The sequence below is a fragment of the Pollicipes pollicipes genome, unplaced genomic scaffold (assembly GCF_011947565.3).
Source record: "Pollicipes pollicipes isolate AB1234 unplaced genomic scaffold, Ppol_2.1 Scaffold_2555;HRSCAF=2994_pilon_pilon_pilon, whole genome shotgun sequence".
Taxonomy (NCBI): Eukaryota; Metazoa; Arthropoda; class Thecostraca; order Pollicipedomorpha; family Pollicipedidae; genus Pollicipes; species Pollicipes pollicipes.
The window spans coordinates 37,942,656-37,962,823 of NW_023596136.1; the positions used below are offsets into that span (position 1 = coordinate 37,942,656).

The 20,168-nt window shown below is 48.5% G+C and overlaps 1 long non-coding RNA gene across 1 annotated transcript; it reads left to right on the forward strand.

Moving 5' to 3' along the window:
- Positions 1–2,225: 2,225 nt before the first annotated feature.
- On the forward strand, positions 2,226–14,664 carry LOC119111358 (uncharacterized). Its single transcript, XR_005095588.1, has 5 exons — positions 2,226–2,362; positions 4,395–4,473; positions 10,593–10,670; positions 11,799–11,920; positions 14,338–14,664. It is a non-coding gene; the product is annotated as an uncharacterized LOC119111358 (long non-coding RNA).
- Positions 14,665–20,168: the final 5,504 nt, after the last annotated feature.

Consider the following 20,168-nt stretch of genomic DNA (forward strand, 5'->3'; position numbering starts at 1 on the left):
CTCTGGAGGTAATCATTACTTTCACCAAACACTTACAAATTAATATTAATCTGCGTTATGAATGTATTTTACAGCCCATACTGATAACTAGTTGTACACTTCGACGGTATCAAACAATACTGCCGTAAAAATTCTTCTCTTTCGATAGCATCTAACGACACCTAAATAGTTCTGTACAAAATCATTTCGAACAAACTGCATGACTGAATACGTCAGCTACTTGAGTGTTTCTGTTTGCTCAAGCGCGTACTTCTTGGCTGTAGCCCACACAGGTGCTCAATTTTCTTGGCATTTACTGCAGCCCGCAGTTAGTCTAGGTCCCAATCCACCGGCATTTTGAGGGCTTCTGGAACGAAGCTGGGAGAATAGGATTAGGAAAACGGAGATGTGTTGCTAGCAGGAGGTTTAAATAACAACGAAGAAAACCTACGCATCACCAACATCGCATGACATCTCAGCACGGCTCTCGCTGATCGCAATCTGTCTCGTTTCGTCTTTCTTTATAAAACTAAACTGTCATCGAGGAACAAGCATAACACTCGTTTAAACAACGGCTTCATTGGCTGATCATTTGGCCTCTTGTTTCAAGGTGGCCAGTCCCTCCTTGGAAAACCTCCTTTTCGACAAAAGTCGATGATGCCACTTCGGTGTATCAAACCATTCAGTAACGACGTTACACGGCCTCATGTCAACTCCAGCAAATAGGCTGCCAAACTTATTGCATTTCTATCCAAAAGGATGATGGGATTTTTATAATGATTGGAATGCGCAATGAGGCAAACAAAGAACTCACTGCTCTATTGGTTGAATCCAATCCAAGCCATCTTTTTGCAAACTTATCTTTTCGGCGATATCCGTCACCATCTGGACAGAGGCAGTGCGAGGGTTCTTCGCATACAACAAGCAATTTCTTTTGCAGGAGCACGTCTTCCAGCAATTCCTAAATTTCGTCACCATTTCATTAGCTAGAGAAATAGTCAAAACCCATGATTAAAATGAAAAAACATGTTTACCTTCAGACAAAAACATAGAACACGTGACACCAACTGCATTCATTTCAGTGGCAAGCTTGTTGTCCAGATATGTCCGCTTGCGTGTAACTGCGCCAGGGGCGCTTTTCCTAGGGCGCATTCGCAATACAGCAATCCATCAGGCAAAATGGATTCCTACGGCGCAATGGGTGCAAATGTTCGTTATGAGGCACCGAATTTGAGGACATTTAACCCTACAGATCGCAAAACACGACAGTTCTTTCACAGGCAAACATAAATCTTTTTGGGAATAGGGAATGTGCCAAATTTACCAAAATAACTTGTTTTTTTTAATTAAACGCGCCTGACAGATCCCACGACGGTAGCCAGCGGCGTGTGTCCAACTGGAAAAAACGGCTCTTTAGAGCTGGGACCTATTTTGAACGTCAATGAGTACTTTACACTTTTTATGTGACTTGTAGCGAGGGAGGGCGCATTTTTCACGAGTGCAATGCCGCACCCATCACCAGGCAATATATGCACCTCGGTGAAGCATGCCAGTGGCCAAAAATATCTTGCTTCCTCCACGTAGCTTTAATGTATCCGAGCAAATCATTCGCGCAAATTGAATAACACCCCCATCACTCTAGATACAACACACCGCAGTCAACATGTCAAAATCTCCTATTCGGCGCCCAGCGCTTCGCTCCAGTTTTGCCAGTTAGCAATCAAGCTAACTTTAACTATTTCCGTCCCAAACGTCCACGAGTTTGAGTGATTACACCTGACCATAGAAAAATGGGCCGAAAATAGCATAACGTTAGCATCATTTAGCTACTTCCAGCAAGAGCAGACAGAACATGCATAATGGGAGGTAAAATAAGAAAAGTTTTCAGACAGTGCAACAATACCACGAACTACCGAATGCCGTTAAGGTTCCACCAAATGAGTAATTTAGTACATAATGCACCTTTTTAGCACACAGGTAAATTATTCTTAAACACTCGAATACCAAGTCCTCGGACAGATGGTGAAAAGAAGAGCCTTCAGGGTCCCTGACATCGAATCCTAGGGCTCCTAAAATGGAGATGAATCCTCTGGAATTGGCAGCAGTCCTAGGGTTCGAGGTACGTTGGAGTGTCATGCGCTCCCAGCGCCCTCTGAGCATGACTCAGCCCGAATCCGACCCGCTGATTGGCTACCGGAGCCCCCTCGGTCGACCTTGGCACGCTGCCAGTTCGCGCCGGCCGGCCCATCCCCACCAGAGGCGTGCTGAAGCCAGAGACGCGTCAGGCTGATCCACGCGCGCGCGCTTCGGACCGTCGTGGTTGAACGTCTGACAAAACTCCGTGAGCTATGGGAGGAAAACTGAAGATTCACATCGTCTACTGGTGAGTGGTGGGTGTTTCTAGCTGCGTGATATAAGCACCAACAGGGCGTTGCCCGCGGATATCGTCTGGGGTGGCGGCGATCGCGCCCAAAGAAGCCTGACTTCCGTAGGTGTGGAGCGCCCCAGGTCGGGGATGATGGTGGGTGTCTGGATGTTCACGCAGCTCGGGCAGAGGCGGCGCCACGGGTTTTGGGTTGGGGGTGGGGGTGGGGTGGTCAAGATTCTCCTGGGGGCCTCCTTGACAAGATGGGGCCTGTCCACAGGGGTCCTGGGCGGTCTGGCATCCAGCGGAGAGGCACACCCAGGGCGTGTGCTCTCATATCAAATAGCCACTTGCATCATATCCTTTTTCAAGAGCTCCCTCCGTTTTCACTGTTTATTTACTATCATCGCGTCATTTATTCCGGCTGTCTTGTATGCCGAGAGCGTGAAAAATGTTCGCAAAATAACGTCCCCGCCTGAGAGAGTGCTGTTGCAGAATGATCTCGATCATCTAGTAGCATGGTCGGTCTGATGGAGCCCAACCCTCGACCCTTTAAAATGTAGAATGTTCACCGTGACCCGTACCCGTGCTCCTGACTAGACCAAGCATTACATCAATAGAACCGAGGTTGAACATGGATGCAAAATCAGAGACTGGCGTAACGCTAGATACCAAACTAACATTCACTGCATATGTATTTAACATAGTGCGGACAATCGAGCACTTGTCTCCGTATTCAGTCCTTCCAAGTCGGTACCATCTGGTTAAGATTCAACCGAAGCGCTGTGGTGGCTGCCTATTTTGCAAATGTGCGATCGATTTTAGAATACCGTAACGTGGTCTGGACGGGGGCAGCCAGCTCTCAAACACCGGAGATCGATCGAGTGCAGTGCAGTTTCTTATTTGGTTACTTCCTCTAACATTCCCCGGGCAAACGGCTTCTCTTTCTAACGGTGCGTTGTGTTCGACCGTGGCTCTACACACGTCACGCAGACAGCATCTTCTCCTTCAGTGCATAACTGCTTGCTTGGGCCGTGTGAAGCGTTGGCTGGAACACACCAGCAAAGGTGTCGGGACCAGACCGATTTGCTGTTTCTCCATGACTTGTGAGGGAAATTGACTCAAGGTTCCTCATATCTACCCATCAACCTTGCTTCGAATGCGGTTAAAAGGCGGGAGAGTTGTGTGTGTCATAGACACTGGGGATATCCACCACCATATGCCCACTACACGCAGTACAGCGCTTGGCTGAAAATCTTCCCTCAGATCAGTGGTCCAATGCCTTTTGGGATCCAAAATACATGCATACGCGGTAGGCCTGATCTCAAACCGCGTTATCTGGGACGCTCGAGACACCCTCAAGCCGGCAGGACCGTCGACCGTGGTGCGATGGCTAGGAAAGAATACAACACACAGGTGACCGTTGTAACAACAGTGACATACAACAATAAACAACAACAACAACGATAACACCCGAATAATTTTGAGGTGATTTTTGCCGGCTGGTTTTACGAAGAGTTTCTCCACAGAAACATAATTACTACGCAAGACTCACAGGCTGTAAGTGTGAGGTGTGGGAGTATGCCTTCCCTTTTCCATCTGCATCTTTGTGCGTGATGTCACAGAGCGTTAACGTGCGCTTTCAGATCGCTCACAAGCTGGCGTGCCATATGGTCTACCCCTCATCATATGTACCCCAGGGTGTACCCCTCATCTTGTCCCTATTGATGCATCTACACTCCTTTGCGTTGCACACTTTGCCTGAGATTTTTTCATTTTCTTTGTTGAAAAGCTTAATTTGTGCAGCGACTAAAGCTTCCTGAACATCGTTTTTCAACAGGTTTTTCATCTCCCGGTTTTATTTGTTTTGTAGCTTTGATTGCAAGTAAAGGATGATAGTTGCCTGGAGTACGACTTCACGCACATCACACATTCTTAATATGTTCCAACGGTGCATGAGGCAATTTCAACCACCCGTGACGCACCATTGGATGCTATCTCTGACGAGCCACTCGATGTAATCTGTAACATGCTCTTCGATCTGTTTCAGCGGCGCATGAGGGTACGCCCCCAAGTTCCGCAAAATAAAAGCGGAACTGGAGCAGGCCTTCCCTGGTGATCTCGACATCGTAAGTGTGAAAGAGCTACGATCACCTAGTTGGCATCCGGAAGGGGATTTGCTGAGCATGCGTTCTAAAAATATCCTCCCCGTAAATCCTCAGCTGTGCACAGTGCAAGTCATTGTAGCTTACTGGGATGCAGCATTACTTATGAAATCCGGCACAATCCTGCACCGGTGCTGAATAATTCTCGCCCTCAGTCGTCAGCAGTAGACCTGCCTCCCGGTCGCCGACGAGTTAATCTGGTCAGAGGTATGCTGAATGACGCAATCGTTCTCAACATATTGAGAACCATGACGTTCTCCATTCCATCCCGTCTTAAACCATCCCCGTTTCGTTTTTAACTGGTCATGGGCCAGGCGGTGGAGAGCAAGGAGAGTCAGCCGAGGTCATCAGAGAGATAATGATCCAAAAGAATGGCAGGTGAGCAGCCTAGCCGTCTGCACAGAGGGCATACAGCTCCACTGACCTGGCTCGGCCACTGACATTCGCCACGTATCGGTTTCTGGAAGGTGGACTGAGCATGAGGCCAACCCTGAATCAGTCTCACGCCGCGCACAAGTACAGATCTAGCCACTAAGCGATAAACATGGAGGATACCTCGTCTTGAGACAGAGCTTTACAGTTTCGCCATTCACCTGTCTAAGATACGGCCGTGTTTCTGGGCCGCAGATCGACGCGAAGGTCGGGAAGTTTGTCTCAACACTCAGGACCCCAGTCTAGATCCATTCGCTGTGCGATTGACGTCTGCGATACCATATCTGGAAGCAGCGCCTTATAAATCCGCCACTCACCTGTCAACTAGAGCGGCGTGTCTGTTCGCGTCGCTGCCCGCCGGTCACTAAGCGGCCCCTGGGGAGACCTTCGGCGTCTTCACATGGCAGGTCGGCGGCCAGTGACCCTGGCCAGCAGCTGGCGGGAATGCCAAGTCCAGCAGCACGGCGTCCGCGTTCCACGAGCTGTTACGCAGCCGGGCGAAATGATGGTATCGGACGTCTGGACTGACTCTGGCGTCGGGCGTCTCTTACCATGCGACTCGCACCGCCGCGCCGGTTTTGTGCCGTTTCGCTCACGAAGCGAGGGGACGCGACTGGTCCATGAGGTAACTGTTCGGCGTTGGTGGTCGTTAGACATCTGCCTATACGAATGAAGTGCGAACTGCGAACCGTCAAGGATGGTGACGGTGTATGACGGTTCCAAATCGCAGTGACCTTGAGCATTGCAATGCCATGCGTAATGCTCGCCCTTCAGGAACAACCAGACTAAACTTTGCACGGCACATTGAAATGCACCCACGCGTTTGCATCCGCGCATTCTTCACAGGCCCGGCCCGGTCTAGATAAAAAAACACCCCAGCCAGAACTGGATGTGAAACCAGCACCGCGGAAGAGGAGACATCGGAATAATCAGTGTAATTTTGAACCGCCGGTCCCCCGGGGCGAGGATCGCAGATTGGGGTCGGCGGTAGAAATTCGGCCGCCGGAATGGCCGAGGTCCTTTGTCTGCGAGCCTGATTTGCGTTCGGTACTCAGACAATTTTAACTAGCACCATCTGACAATGGGTGGCTAGATGGGTCAGCCCGTTCCGTGAAACGCACAGCCATAGAGACGTGCATTTTATGTAGGACCGAATTTTTCATGTAAACCTTCCACGGTTTCGTCATTTTCAGCATGCCGTAAGATGCGGCGCGTTTGTTGTACGCTCATGCTTCGGTACGGTGGGCTCATCCGCCTGCGGCTGCTACCCACGTTCTGCTCTTCCCGGGCGCCTATTATCCAACTGTTTGTGACGTCATAGTCGCGTTGTGTGGCGGTCGGTTGTGATAGCTGGCAGCGGTTGCGCCACTGGAGCCAGGCGATGGGAAACCATTGCCAGCTCGGCTGGGTTTGCTTTCACCTCTACGAGTTGCTGACTCGGGCCGAACAAAGGGCGAAAACGCATAGGTAACTCTCATGGCAGCGCCGTCTCGGACCACATAGCTCATTTTTGTAACGTTTTTATCAGACGCGTGTGTTGTGAAATACATTTTTCTGACCAACGTATTTTCATTGTGCTGTCATCGTCTAGTAATGGTATACCGCCCTGAACTTTTTGGTGCATTCTTTGCAAACATTTCCCAGGGCGGTCAGCGCAGGGCTAGACTAGATAAGATATGCTCCACATGCTGAAGAAAGGTAGCAAAAGCATCAAAAGCTTCGCAAGTTGATGTTTTACTTGTTGAGTAAGTCATCTGGGAACTTTATTCTTATGTGCCGTTCCACATCATGGCTTTCAATGAATGTGATGATTAAAGGGAGTCTTCCATATTTGTACGGGTTTTGAACTACATTGCCATCTGGTTCGTTCGGTGCAGTTCACAGCCCTGTCCTTAAGACCTAAACCCTTCTAGTTTCTGAGCTGCACGCCCGCGAAGATGTGCAGACTATTTCGGGGTGACTATTTCAAGGTCAGCCAGACGTCCATGAGGCCATAATAGCGCCATTTAAATTCTGCCATTCCATTGGCCATGCGGCGAGCAAGGCCAAGAAAAATGTAATTGCGATTCGTTTATATCTGACGTTCGTGAGCACGATTTCCAGATAGAACGGCCTCAATTGGCTGTCAATCAATGTTTTGCATGATATGATGACATAATCAAACAATGACGTATTTAGGAGCATATTTTTTCAACAGAGAAATTGTGTTGTCTAGAGCAGCCTTTTCCACCAAAAATATTGCAAATATTTGTAAGTGAGCTTATTTCATCGTATCTGATGCTTGCTTCAGTGTTTTCAAAAGTGGAGCATAGCCTTAAATTCAAACTGAAAACAATTACCGATTGGAGCCTGACACCGAAAGCCGACCACTGATCACCACTCGGCTTTAAGCCTTGAATCAAGTTCCTTACCGTGTCCTGTTTTCTCCTCGACCTTCCCGACCTACCGTGAACATTCCGGGTGGACGGCAGTCCCCATCTCTACAGCTGATATCACACCGCTGATCGATTCAGAGGCCATAACATGACACACGTGTCGGTTCAGGAGCCGCGGTCTGCTGTCGGTGGCAGGCCTGTGTCCCGTCGTTCCTACAAGCGCTGAAGCTGTGGCTGGATCACATGGCTTTGGAAGTTACTACGCCGGAGCAGGCCCCGATTTCAAATCTTCGGATGACATTCGGGATACAGATGGACTTTGCTCTCCACAGCTGTGGCGCAATGCTTCGACTTCCTGCGGATGCAGGTTCTCGCGGGGGCGGGCCTGATGTGGCCGGACCGGTGCAGCCTTCAGCTGTGTCTCAGTCAGCTGGGATCCCGCGGCCATTCGCGTTATTGGAGAGGGCCTTGTTGTGACATCAGTCATGGCGTGTCTGGCTGCGCCACCGGCCTCTGCCCGGTTCAAGGTGAAACATTTTAGCATAGTCGAGGCCGCGTTCGATCTGTCGTCAGCACGGTTATTACCTGGAATCCGGGACGTCATACATGTTGACGGAGTGTTCGATGCGAGGCCTGACGGGGAAACATTTAAGTTTACTTTCCTGTTTTCATTTACCTTGTAACCTTTGCCCTGACTTACCGTTTCTCATAACGTGGCCTGATGGGAGGAGTCGATGCTTCATGCGACCCCCCCCCCCCCGGCGTTTATAAACTAAGATAGATATAGGTTAGCAGAAAGCACCAGTGGATTGACCTCAAAGAGATATTGCGATTGACAATGCTTTGCACGTGAAAGGTAAAAATTAAACGTTTTATGGCAGGTCAAGGATCAAATTTTCCCAAAACTGCTCTTTTTGAGCTTAACAGCCTCATACTACGAATTATGCCTCGTAGCGACGCTCCACCTAAATATGCGTATCCCTTGTTCAATTACGAGTGCAATTATGCATATTTTATGGGTTTTAAGCATCTCGTTATGATATATGGCTCCGTTGGCAATGTTTCGCTGCCGCACGCGGTCCGCAGTATCATCGGCTGCCGCCCGTCAATGGAAATCGACGCCGATTGAAACCGAAACCGAAAGGAAGCCGATGGTATAAGAACATTCGTGGGGAGAAGCCAGAATGAAGGAGCCTGCCGGATCGCTCCTTCCCAAACAATGCGGTAGTGATAGCGTTATCGCCAAAGTCTGCCAGTACCAAAAGGAACACTCGCCGCTCACATGGAATGGAAACACCTTCCACCATAGCGTTGCATTTTGAAATGTTTCGGACTCGTGGATGAAAACTTTTGTGGGCCGACACAGCAATGTTAGACGCAAACGATAACAGTTTTATCTCGTGAACCCCATACCACCCATGTATCGAGGTTAAATTTCCAATTACATGATGAGTTCCTGTCAGGGAAGTTGCAACAGTGCGAGCTCGGCTCTCAAAGCAAATAGTTGTTCTAGATCCGGATACTTTGCTTGCAAACGCCGCGCCACATTTGCACGGCCGAGAACGTCTCAACACACATCTCAAGTGAACAGCAGCGCAGTCAGCAGTTTGACAGAGTTTGAACCAAACAAGCGGTTCGCCTGCACCGATGTGAGTTTCTTGCAAACTACGAGATAAAAGAGAGTTAATTATGTCGAATGAAGAAGCTTCTTGCCGTTCCACTGGTCCGTCACCGTGACGCAGCATGTTGCAAGTCATGTCGTGACATGTGACATTGAACGCGAAGAGATGCCGTGACTTGGCGGTGCGCTTAATGCACAGCAGCAAAGCTTGCTTTACTGCGGCGTTTCCATGGCTTCCTGATTAGTCGGGCGGTCGCGTGGACTGACCATAAATAGGAGAAAGCGATGCGTTCTTTTCATGATGCTCGGTGCCGCAGAAGGCATTATTGTGTGTCTCTTGTAACAAGACCGGCGCCCGTCGATAGCTCAATAGGCCGGCTAGGCCATTCGTCCACCATAATTCTTGGATTTTCTGGCCCTCATATTGCTGCAGAGCAGGGCCACAGTCGTGATTACAGCACTGTGATCCGACTACATGCACGCTTGATTGCATGTTATCAATAGAAAGCTGACACGCGCAAGTCAGCACAGCCTCACTGACCTTGACGCGCAACAGTCTCGCTGCAGAAATGCTCCTGGTTTTGTTTGTGTATAGTGTATCAGAAGTGATCTGGACTGAAACCGATCGTAAACGACGTCGGTACGCTCTTTGTCATGGTCCCGGAGCTACTGGTGTGAAGTAGTCCATGAATCATGCTATGCATGGAGAAATGGTAACAAGGGGAGGAAATTTTGGACAGCGAAGGGCTACGCAGGGTGTGGCTGCAAATGTTGATAAATTTTCGTTTTTTTCCAAGAGCGTAGCCGTGGTGAGGGACTTCAGTGCAGGTGGTTTGTAACCAGGAGAAGGGAACAATGTCCGAAATTGCGCGACGTAATTTACAAACATCTTACATGAAATATGTGTGATATAACGTGTTACTTCGAACTATATTTGAGGAGATCAGACTCTAATTCTTTGCGGGAGCCTGGGATGTATAGCCGGGGGCGACGACTCGAATGATGGCCAGAAGTTGGCATAATTCTGATAGCGTCCGTCCCAATGGCTCATTTGGTTAGAGCGTATGCCTTCCGATTCATCCACCCGTGGCTGGGTGGGTTCGAGTCGCTTTAGGCGCTCGCTATTTGTCCTTGGCGGGTATGGCCTGCGGCCGGCGGCAGCGGTCGCCCTAAAGGTCAGTTGACGTCAGAGGGCAGGACGGACCGTGCCGAGCATTGCGGAACTAGCATTGTTACCGAGCATTGTTAAACTTTCACCACTGAATTCTGCCGTTACCTGGAATTGCGCAACCGGATGGTAGGAATTAGGGCTCACACAACAAGCACTGCTTAGCGTGAGCTCTGATTCCAGAAATCCATCCAATGAAAAGGTTTGGATCACATCTTAAAAGAAATCTTCGCTCTGGATGGCATGTCTACTTGCGCTGCCTTCGAGGTACCACTGGAGGCTTACCGTGAACACCTTTGTCTTGATTTTCGACGTTGAACTGCATGAAAATCACAACTCCATAACCCCATGCATATCGTGTACCCAACGCTTTCCAGCTATCTCAAGTATACAGTTGGCGATTGCCAATGTCCTTCATGTGATCGCCCCCGGCTGCACCCCTCGTGCACTGCGACCTCCCCTGACAGTGGCCGGTTGCCTGTTCCAGACCGGGGAGGGCACCCCCAGCGTCACCGGCTACCTGGAGGTGCAGATCGTTGGCGGCAAGCTGCTGCACTCCAAGAAGGTGTGTCGGCCGTGAGCAGCCAACCGGATGTTACGCTTCCTCTGCCGGCGTGACACCCCACTTCGTTAGATCGCTGTGTTTGTGTAATTATATGAAGGTTCTGGTCTGCGACGTATATTTCACGTCAATTAGACTGAGTATTTGAGGATGTTCTCTGAACAGATTAACATTTCCAGCATAGGTAGCAAGGCACAGCAAGTAAGCAGAACCGATAGGGGTCCTGCAACATTTACTCTTTCAATGTCATCACCAGATTCCAGCACCGGTTCGCGGTACTGTAAATGTCAATCCGCTCATGTTATCAATCTGAAAATTGAAAGACCAAGGCAGTCGTGCAAGCGCATCTGGCCCGTCAGGGATGGCTTCCGCAGGCTCAGCTTCCAGAAGGGTTCAAACGTGACCGACGCATTCCAGAGGTTCTGGTGAAATTTTGATATACTTGGGCACTTTTAGTTACGGGTACAGTTGTCTATGCCGATGGAGGGGCTCCAGCCTCCCTTCCGCCAACTTAAAAAAACAAAGTGGGTAAAATAGGGAGGGAACAGTTTTTCGCATTTTGCGTGTATGTTTAGCCGTTCCCCCCCCCCCGACCCCCTTCCCCCCCCCCCTCCTCAACGAGTGATGCGAAAGGCCACCCGCGCTTCAGATGGATTTTGGAAGCTGGATTTTGGAAGCTTACAGTAGTTTAATCGTGACGTTATATCCCGAGCCGTGCTGCTTTTACGGACCTTTATTGCTCGTATATATCGTATTTGTTATCCTCGAACACCGATCTTTGTGCATGACGTGCCATTGCCCACTTGCTGATGACGAGACACAACTCAAATGACAAGTCACGTTAACGTTTGCTTCATCGTTCTCTCATGCAAAATTTGTTCTCCCGAGCACGTGTCCGGACACCATGACCCACCATATCGTAATATTATGCTCTTCGCTAATCGGTATAAAGATGTGGCGCTACACAGCGCGCAGTACACAATTCAACTTATATATATATATATATATATATATATATATATATATATATATATATAATACAACACAACAGACACCTCGCGTCCTCTTGTTGCGCCCGTGTCCTGCTTGGCGCGGCGTGTGGACAACTTCACATGCCCTCTGGCTTCGCAGAACGGCGATGGGTACGTGGACACGCCGCAGAAGATGAACCGCATCATCGAGGGCGTCCGGGCTGCCCTGGCCAAGTGAGGGGTCACTCCTCAGACCTCAGGTGACGCCCCGGAAGTGCACGGGTGAGTAGCGACAAACGTTCACATGTCCGTACGCATCAGGTGTATTTTTATGAGAGGCCTCTTAACTTGCAGCGGTAAATGTGGCATACGCCTTTAAATATTTTTATCATCCAGTTTATCACCTTGGTGGCTTTCCCAGTGGAATGCTTTTTTTGGGGGGATAAGGTGTTCCGCCAGCTAATTATGACGACCGCTATCACTGCCGGTACTGTTTGCGCCATAAACGTGTCAGTCATTTTGGTTCTGAGGTATGATTGTACATTTTGCCTGTCGTTGGACTTGCTGTTGAAAGATAGTCAACTTAATGTCATGTTTTCTCAGAACGATTTGTTGAAATGTTGTCGGAAAATGTTCCATTGTCTTGATCGTATCTTAAGTATTGTACGAATAATTTTTTAAATAACAAGGGCCTGTCTAATTTGTTTGTTACACAAGAGTTTTTTGGAACTAGGATTTGTCCAAAATTTTCTTGCAGGATTTTGGTTGATCTTGGATCTTTTCTTGGGATCCAGGTTTGTACATGCCTTTCAGGCATATGTTGCCTGGACTTTTGTATGCCACACGTCCAACATCAAGGGCAGCAGCCGGCGTTAGCAGATACTCCGTCCAATAAAGCACCTCCTCTAACGAACACAATCGTTAGTGCTGTAGACAGAATGATGTGGGTAGGTCCATATTACACCACTATTTCATGTACATCTCGCAAAATAATTGTGTGACGTCACGACTACGAAGGGGCCGTCCGCTCCGGCAATGCCGCATGACTGTTCCGGCCGCGGGTCGGTGGGGGCCCGCGCCAGCCCTGGGGCGGCTGCCGGTCGATACCCCGCGGCGTGCCGTGACCGGTCGCGGCCGATCGCCGCGGCACAGCCGGCCACCCACCGGCACCCGGTCGGTGCTGGTTCCATCGGGGCTCGTCAGTACCCAAACGACCACTACCCGCGAACGTTGTTTGCACGGGACCATGCGCACGAGAGCCAACGATTTTGTTCCTCACTTAACTTGCGTATTGAGCATATAATCGCATAGATTGCATTACACGCGTATATACGCGTATAGTATATGTGTGCTATAGATATATGCGTATATACGCGAACAATATATGCGTATTATGAATGTCTGCGTATATATGCATGATATACCCATATAATATAGGCCTGTAATACAGCCACCCTGCCGCGTCTCCGACCCGCCGGACACGCGGCTGGACGGCGTGGCACTCTGGCGCGTCCGAGGTCTGTGTGAAGCTCGTCCCACTGACATATGCACATGATATGCCACAAGGACTTGCGACTCATCGGACTTTTATGAGTCGCGAGTCCTTGCGGCGTATCATATGCATATGTCAGTGAGACGAGCTTCACACAGACCTCGGACGCGCCGGAGCGCCACGCCGTCCAGCCGCGTGTCCGGCGGGTCGTAGACGCGGCAGGGTGGCTGTTACGTCTCCTGCGCTGTGGTGGAGGCGGGAGGTGGCGTTCTTCAGCTGTGCTAGGTACCGAGTATGAGGGCCGCCGCCACCACAGTGGACGGGCCGAGTGGTGTCGTGGGTCAGTTACATCGATCGGGCTGGCCGGCTCGTGGACAACGCACAGGTGTTTAGCCCCCGCTCCTGTTGCTAGGCAACGTAGGTCCTGCACCATGCACATATCAGGACCTCCGCTGAGGAAATTTGACCGCGGGTTCGGGGTCAACTCGTCCTGTCCTAGTCAAGCATACTCCAAATTTGATTCATATTGATTTTCCATCTTTGGAGACGTTTTCCGACGAGAGCTAGGGACAAAGACATTGTCGTGCAAATTTTCTGCCCCCCCCCCCGCACCCAGTGACACGAGGCAGGAGCGTTCACGGGGGGCTTATGCTTCGATTGGGTCAGTGCGTGCAGTGCCATGTCGCTGCCTCGCTTAATTTTGGCGATCTGTTGTGTTTGTTGTCGCGTTCTCTGCGTAACATGGCATCGCCATGCCGTATGACTTGTCCGTCCCCGCAGGGCGGCAGCTAAAGCCTAGCAGTTGTGTGATAAAGAAGCACACCCTTCTTTAAAGGCCTAGTCTGAGGCTAATGACTAAAGATGGGCATCTGGAATCAGCGCTTACGCTGAGCAGTGCTTGTGCGAGCTTCAACCACTCATCTTCAACCATCCGACTGCGAAATTCCGTGTCAACGGCAGGATTTTACAACGAGGGCTTAACGTGCTATAATGCTGGTAGCGGTCCGTCCTGCACCCTGGCTTTAGCGGGCCGCTGCCACCTGCTGCAGGCTTTCTCAGGGGGGGCAAATGGCGAGCGTCTTACGTCACTCGAACTGACCCCGCCGCGGGCGGGCGCATCAGAAAACACGTGACCCCCTCCCCTCTCGGGCTGAGGACGCCCTTTGCCTTCCGACCTCTGACCTCCCTCTGACCACTCTGTCGGCAGGCCACCTCGATTGGTCGTGACGTCAGCGTCACCATGACGCCCGCCACCGAAAGCTCAGCTGGCGACGGGCCGAAGCTAGGCGATGACGTCACGGTCGGGCCGAGACGGCCGTGCGCGGCCGGGGCGCGCGCCAAGACTCGCCTTCAGCCTCTGCCTGAAATCCATCTCGGGGACGCTACTTACAGTTCTGCGCGTGTGCTCGTTTGTTCCGTCCATATGACGTGTGGCGTCGGCCTTGGTCACCCAAATTCGAATAGTGATAGGCTTCCACATACATGTTCCGCTCGTGAATCAATGGCAATACAGAGGCGGGGTGGTTGGAGGTTCTGACTTGTTGCTTTGAATCGCATGGCACATAAGTTTCCTAAATTGGTTAATTTGAGAAACGTCATGCGCCGTGGAGCAATCTAACGAGCAGGACTCCCGGTCAATCTGACAGTCGGCCAAGGAAAACAACGAACGTGATATCAAACGCTACACGCTGTTGAAAACTCCCAGCAAAAAGTTCCACGACATATCCCTGGAAAGATTTCTTAGCTGCGAGCTGTAACAGGCAACGAAATAATGAATCTTCTTCACTGCAGCATGACCATGCAAGTGTTGCCATGGGCAGGCGCAAGGCTCCGGGGATTATGGCTGCAACGCCCATTACGACCATGACTCTGCACTTTGCCGCTCCATACCAGGTGCACAGGCGTCCTTGGTCGCCATGCGGACCAGACCAGACCCAGCGGATTGTCACATGCTGACGTCATCTCTGCCGCGCCCGGATTCAAAGTGGCGCTGGCTTTCGTATTCCGTCGTGACAAGGGCTCTGAGGCGAGGTACAGTCGTAGCAGTGGGGCTCCTCTCGAGAGCGGCGCATTTATTCCGCCCTTGGCGGCTGCGAAGGTCGACGGTCGCGACCGTTGACCTTGGCTGTATTGCGTCTGCGTCTGCGAATGCGCCTGTATCGCAGCTGGTGGCCGCCGGCATGCAAATTGGACACCGGGGACGGGGAGCCGGGCGCGGACACAGGGTACCCCACCGGGATTTTTACAAACAGTCCTCGTGGTCGGGGGCCCCGCCAGGAGGCTATATATATATATATATATATATATATATATATATATATATATATATATATGTATATATATATATATATATATAAAGATAAGATATTAGAGCATTCAACTGACACCGTTAGGTATGACGACGGCCACAGTTCCACATTTCAGCACAAACTCTCTGGGCATTAACAGGACAGATTGAAAAATGTCAAAAAAATCACGTGACGAAATATCCTGTTGATTCCTAATGAAAAAGGCAATGTCATAACTTGCAAAGCGTATGCAGGTCCCATGATGTACAATGGTGACTTTTGTTGGTGAATATGAAGTGTTTCTAAAATCTCAAGATCAAGAGAATTGCTGCAACGTCCTGATACGGAAACATTTTCAATGTTATAGTGATTGTCGCACGCGAATGAATAGTCTTAAATGGGCGAAGGGTCTGGGTTAAGTAGAATGCTGCCTCTACGGTTGGACCTTCCCAAATGTTGCTACAATTTGCATTGCAAGTTACGAAGGGTTTAATCCACTTAAGATGCTCCACGCTAAGCAAAACAATATTTTTAAGTGATTGCAGGCATAGGACATTTGAAAAGCTTTGTCTTTTGACCTAAATGAAGATCCAACAGTAAAGAGTTAACATATTCGATTCTAGGTGACAGGAACGGACAAAAACCTTATAGGAGGTTTTTCAAGCTCATTTTTAATTTGTATCGGCTTATTCAAAATAAGGCAATACCAAATATTCATTTAGGCTAATTATATCGTGAATGGTGGGAGGACTCTCACATACTTTGCATCCAAGAAGGTGTTTATTAAACTATCAATGACTGAAAGTGGGAAGCCATTTCTCTGAAATAATTATCTGAGCCGATCAGGTTCGGATTTATATATATATATATATATATATATATATATATATATATATACATATATAAACACGTGTGTGTGTGTGTGCGTGCGTGCGTGCGTGCGTGCGTGCGTGCGTGCGTGCGTGCGTGCGTGCGTGCGTGCGTGCGTGCGTGCGTGTGTGTGTGTGTGTGTGCATAAAGGCATGAATTACATACTTTTGCAGCTTACGATCAAGGCAGCAACACTAAAAAACGAGAACATTTTAAATCACGTCGAGTTGGATGTCAAACGAATCCTTGCAACAAATGTAGCTCGATTGTGTATATAAATGTGACGTGAGCACATTTGACCTGTTGTCAGTTTCATCCAGCCACTTGACCTTTGACCTCCGATCCTCTACTTGGCCTGGAATCAGAGGGCAGAAAACGCTAAGCCATGTGAAATAAGCATGCATATCCCCAACAGAACTTCGCGTGACACTATTCGATTCTTATGAACACGCATTGTGCTTCGCTGTATTGTACATTGAAGTACAAGCACTTCGTTTCATTGTACGTCGAAGTATATCCGATGCACACTTCTTAGAATGTGGGCTTCCACCTCGTGCAGAAGCAATTGCAGTTGATCCTTGTCGCCGTCTACAATGTCTCCAAAGATGTCATTCACCGACACACCATTCTCTGCAATATGATTGGAAACTTTTGCACAAGATTCAGATTCATTATAAAACAGATGGCCGTCTTTCGCTTCTTATTCAACGACTGGCTGGCTTATCTATTCCAGTCTCTCAAATTTCATATTATAGCTTTTTCAGAACATGAAGCTGGAACAGAAGCTGAACCAGGCTAGCATGCATCTGAAGAAGCTGGAATACCAGCAAATGGAAATCATCCACCAGACCTGACCACGCTATCCCCCAGTTGACGAACGGCGCAGCATCCTCGAAATAATTCGCCACTGGCGGATAACAGCGTCGAGGCTACTGGATTGTTTTCTTCATCTCGCTGACGTCATCCGAAACCCGACAGGACATGATCGTCTCAGACCTGAAATAGGCCCCGTGGGAGCACATGACTGCCAACGCTGCTGCGACCACGGGCTTTTTAACCGTCTGGTAGTGCGCAGGTTCTGGCACAGCCTCAGGTCCTTCCTAGGGGCAACAGCGAACGGTGTGTCCGCGTGACTGTCTGCACTGACGACCGCCCACGACCTTAAGAATGACCGAAATTGTACCAGGATGTGCTGCACTACCGCACGGTTGTCGTGCCATGGCCGGAGTGGTATTGACCGTGATGTGTCTCCATTTGACCCATTTGCTACCCCAGGTGGTCATGTTCTTCCTAGCTTCTGGTGACGGCAGCAATAATGGAAAAAACCGCCGTTGCTTTGACACTGTCGTCTACGCCAGTGGCAAACGGCTTTAAAGATGCTGCGCCATTCGTCAACTCGGAGAAAAATTATTTGATCTGGTGGATGAGTTCTCTTGGCTGGCATTCAAACTCATTCATATCGATACTAGCCTCGGGCTAAAGTTAGCGCTCTACAGTTGTATGCGTTTTAAATTGAAAAAAAAATCTTAAAGATCAGTAGGTGCAAATCGCAAAGATGCCCTTCTCCCCCCCCCCCCCCCGAGTTTCTGAGCTACACACCCGCGAAGATGTGCATACTATTTCGTGTAAACGATTTCGATGTCACCCAGGCATCCACGTTGCCGCAGTAATGTCATTCAGATCCTGCCATTCCATTGGTCATGCGTTGATCAAGACCAATACAAATATGATTGCCGAGCCATTCATACCTGGCGTTCCTGAGTACAATTACTAGGTACAATGGACGTCAATTGGCTATCAATCAATGTGACGCGTGTTACGATGACGTAAACAATCACGTATTGAGGAGCACATTACTAAATAAAAAAGTTATGTTGTGTAGAGCAGTCTTTTCCGCTTAAAAGTGTACCGACAGTTATGAATGAACTGCTTTTATCATATCTGATGCATACTCACTGACCTAGCATTGCTTTGAACTGGGGCGGGAGTGAAAAATTTCATCGCAAAAAGACCGCCCGGGAATGGAAAATTCCATTTACGAAAGATGGAGCTTATAAGCTAGTGACTGATGCGTCAACGAACAGACATCTATTTCAAGTTGGCATGGACGTAATATCATAAACTTGACAAAACCGATTTTTTAACATGTTAGCCTATTTAAGTGAAACAGAATACATTAGAGCATACCAACTTCATGACAGTGTAATGAGCATGAAAAATTAAGTAACACGAATAACTTGACGCTGCATTTTGAACTCCCCTTCCGCGGCATTTTTAACACAAAACAAAGCAAAGAAATTCAAAAACAAAATAACAACAGAAAATTCAACAAGGATAAAGCACTTGAAAAAGCAAAAAAAACAACAACTTTGGACTCTTACACATCAGCCCATCACCAAGTCAAACACAATACACATACCTCTGGCTTCTGTTAAGATGGAGTCAGGGAAAACAAACATTTTGTCACTGTTTCTTACAAAATACCAATGCTCATTTCCATGAAAGTAGCTTAACTATGCCTAACCTAAAGAGGTCTTACTTCATCTCATCCTGTCTAACCTGTTGGTATCACAGCAGCAGTTGTGAGTTACTGATTCTTGCACAATTCCTATTGTCACTTGCCATGCTCTTAACCAACTTAACCTAACTTACGGTAGTCCATATGTTGAACATCATTTCAACTCACCTATCTGTTGACAGCAGCACCTATGATAAAACATAATAAAGCTCATTTTTACTGGTTTCAACTTGCATTTTTATTCAGTTCATTTGGGTGTGCTTGTTGACATCAGACAAAGTTGACAACACACAAATGAAGAGACTTCAAATCACTTTGAATACCTTATCCTGATTGCCATGGTTAACCTCTGTCAAGGGCAACAATGGGTATGCTGCACAAAACAATCTCTCTTCTCCAAAAGTAACATAACTTTTAGATGACCATGCCAGTTTTGCTGCTTGAGTTTTGAGCTGCAGCAAAGGCATCTATTTAGGTTTGTTCATTCATATTTAATGACATATTTTGAGATGTTGGCTTCACATTTTAAATGGCATGGAATGACAATTTGCTTATTGCTAATAATTGCCTTAGATTATGATTGCTATGCAGCTTAAAGTATCCCAGTATCAAAATTATAGTGCATATATACAGTACAGTCATTTGCCAGTTAGCAAACCATGACAACTATGGAAAACATCTGGTTGAAACAACCATGAGGGACCACTTCAAGAAATTTGAGACAAGTAATCAAGAATATGGAACAAAATAAGCCTACTGCCTGCTTTGTGGCATCGTAATTTGTCTTATGACAAAACTCAGTGCGTTAAACTCGAAAATGGCTAACTCTGGTTACAAATCATGTGCTAAAAGCTGGGGAGGTAAGCAATTACTTGGTCCTCACGAGACTTACTGGCTTTTAAGGGCACTCTTTCTTCTGGTCCCCCAAAACAAAAAGTCAGTACCACAGTTTGCACAGTTTGCCGATAGAGACTTCCCACTCGCCCCCGAAATAGAAAGATCAATCATGTCCACCAACCCACGTGATTAAAATGCGAAACAACTAAGAGGTGTGTATGATAAACGTTTCTGGAGGGCAGAATTGCGCCATCAAACACTCTTGCATTAGCTGCGTCAGGTCTGCCCCAAACCTCTATATGGCAGCAGAAGGATAGCCTTGCCAGTTAGCCTGGTGAGTTAGACACTCAAAAGGCTTAGATTTATCATTATCGAGCAACGCCATGAACAAAAAATGACTAACCGAGGGATTAGCCGGGCAAAAATGGCGGCAAAAATAAGTGCCGTGCTTCAAATTGTCTCCTTCATTCTCTGTGAATTGCTCACACTTGGGTGCATATCAAATATGTTTGGGCGGCTGGCGAA